The following is a 3173-nucleotide window of genomic DNA, read 5'->3' as shown; positions in this document are numbered from 1 at the left end:
AATGTTGACCATTTTGACTAAGGTCGAGTTGACTCAAACTTGAGTTTCAATGTTTGACAATATGTGATAGAGAAGTCAAGTAGGTTAAGAGGTGACCAAATACTTGTCTGGGATGTCCTAACTAGAGTTTAGGAAACAGAAAGTCGTAACCAGAGGTTAGAAAATAGTGAAAGTCCTAGTAGGGTTAGACAGTAAAGATCTAGTTGGGAACTAGGCAATGAAAGTTCTAGCGGAACTAGGCAGTGAAAATCTAGTTGGAAATTAGATAGCGGAAGTCCTAACTAGGCTATGCAAGGGAAAGTCCTAATTAGGCTAGGCAAGGGAAAGTCTAATTGGATCAAGGGCACTTGGTGATCAAAAGTTTAACCAGAAGTTGATACGAGATTGAAAGTTCAAGTGGATCAAGGGTTGATTGGACACTTGGTAAAGAAGTCCTGACAGGTCAAGGGTGACCGGATGCTAGGCAACAGAAAATCCCAATGAGTCACAGATGACTGTAGGATTGGGCAAAGTAACCCTAAACTTGAGATAAGAGCTTAGGGTTAGCTAATCTAGTTGCCCAAGTCTAATCGATTAGGCAAAGTGTTTAATCAATTAGGACTTGCTCCAATCGATTAGGCTAATTACTTAATTGATTGTGAGCTTTTGCGAGAGCATAGTTAGGCATGAATTAATTGTTAAATCGATTAGGCTGAAGCTAATCAATTAAGTAATCGATTGAGAGGTTTCATGAAGAAAATACAAGCCGTGGAATCGATTAGGGTAATCGATTGAGAGGTTTTCATGAAGAACATAGAAAGGTGGTGAATCAATTATGGCAATCGATTCAGCCTTTCCTAATCAATTGAGCTAATCGATTGGGGTATTTTCGCAAGAGAACAAAAAGGTCGGGAATCAATTAGGCAGATTCTCTCATGAACGTAAAGCTTCTGAATCAATTGGGCCGGTCAATCGATTTGAAGATTCTAAATCAATTGGTATGACTCACCAATCAATTAGGAGTTCAAAAAAGTCATTCTACAATTGTTGAACGGTTGATCTAACGTGACAATTGATTGGGGTGAAGCCAATCGATTAAGAGGTGTCGAAGGAACCTCAGAAAAGGGGTGTTTGTGGACATTTGGCGCTACTAGTTCTTGGGACTCTGAGGAAGAAGTACTGCTACATTTTCAATTGATCAAGAGACATTTCCAAACAACAAGATAGCAAGTTAAGCAAGATCTCATTGTAAAATGTTTACTATCATTTTCACTTATATTCTTGTTGTATTTCTCGTGTTTAAGATTGTACGAGGCTTCTCTGCCTATGGAAGATTTTCAAGGGCTGTGTTCATAGTGGAGTTGTGTGCACTGTGTGGATCCTTGGATTAGATCAAGTAAATCAAGGGAGTCATCATCCAAGAAACGAACGAAGCTATCACCCTCCCCCCTCAAGCTCTTTATGTGTCCTAACATAATAGCTGACTTGTCCTTGGTCAAACTTGAATATTTAGGATTAGTGTATTCAGTTGGTTCAATCAAACCCAAGACTCATTTGGGTTAGGTCTAATTTCCTTTGGGTCACGTTTGATCCACCTTGACTTTGACTTACAACTCAACATGACTTTTGATCATATGAGACAAATGGGGGCTACAAGATTCCACCACATCAGGACTAAGGTGGAGGATTGAAGGTTGCTAAAATAGCATTGGTCAAATTTTAGTAGAATTTCTCTCTTAAATTCTTAAACCTTTCTCGTTCTTATTTGCTTATAATTCATGATTGATGTTGTAAAAGACTTTTTTTCCCTTATAATTGTTGATTGATGGTGTTAAAGTCGTTTTCATCTTAAAAAAAATGATAATCTTAGTTAGTCTCATTGACTATTTCTGGATGATCAGTCCGGTCCAATATAATTTTTCCACCAGCTACTAAAGATAAATTGGGAAGCGCACACGACAAATAACCCAAAAGTCCAGCATACTTTGTTATGCGTCCCATTTGGAGGAAAATTTTCTACAAATATACCATAGCTGGGGATCGAACTGCGGATATCTGGGTAACAATCTGGATATCCTACCGTGACACCATAGTCCCGGGTAAGACTCATTGATTGAAATAGGAACCAAAATTTCTAATCACTTAAATGTCATTACAACCAATTGGTATGTGTTTGCTTATATGTATTTTTATTTCCTCTATTAATCTTTATATGACCTTTCTAAAATATTAGTAAGAGTAATTAAAGCTATATTTACAGGTGTAATCGTCGTTCACCCATTTAGCACATCTAATTATTTCATTGCACTTGTCCTAGACACTTGCTCGTTTCTTCTTCTCCTTAATTTAGATTCAAAGATGAAAAAAAACTAATTTAAAACTATATAAAACAAAAAAAAATAGTTAACTTTGTGGTTTTTAAAATAATTATATAAAATATTTTGACACTTAATTAACGAAACATATGACTGCTAAAATAAAATTAATGATATCCAAATTGTCACGGTTGCAAATGGTTATAAAGACATAAAAGATATTAGAAATCTACCAAATATAAAATCAAGTTTTAAAAACATGATTGACTACTTACAACTATCCATAACATATAAAAATATAATATTTGGTCCAAACTATTTCAGAAGAGTCATTGATTAGCTAGTTTATCTAACTTTTACTTTTAATTTTGACACTTAATTATAAAAATTCTATCATTTAAAATTTAATTAATTACTATATAAAATGATGAGTAATGGAGGAAAATTAAGGATGTTTTTTTAAAAAAAAAATCATAGACGACTAATTATATAAAAAAGAATTTTAAAGAAGGTAAAACTTGAAAAATAAGGATCGAAATTGTTCAATAAAAAGTTGTTATCTTGTTATCGTTATCAATTTCGTCTTCTCCACCGCGTTGTTGATAATTCTAAATTCTAATTTGAGGCCGGCCGCAAGAAACGAAGAAGCTCAAAGAAAAACCAACGCCACTCCGCGTGTAAACCACATCCACAAGTTTGACATTAATTATTGGAGAAACTTAATTGGATCTTTTGTTGCTCATCTCCACATCTTATTATCCTTTTTGTCCAACAAGGAATCCCCAACTCATGATGTCGCGATAAGACATTTAAATTATCATCCAAATATTCATGATTCGAATCCCAATAATATGTTTGTAGAAATTTTTTCTCTAAATG

Source organism: Zingiber officinale, chromosome 6B (assembly GCF_018446385.1).
Source record: "Zingiber officinale cultivar Zhangliang chromosome 6B, Zo_v1.1, whole genome shotgun sequence".
NCBI lineage: Eukaryota > Viridiplantae > Streptophyta > Magnoliopsida > Zingiberales > Zingiberaceae > Zingiber > Zingiber officinale.
This window is presented reverse-complemented; position numbering follows the sequence as displayed.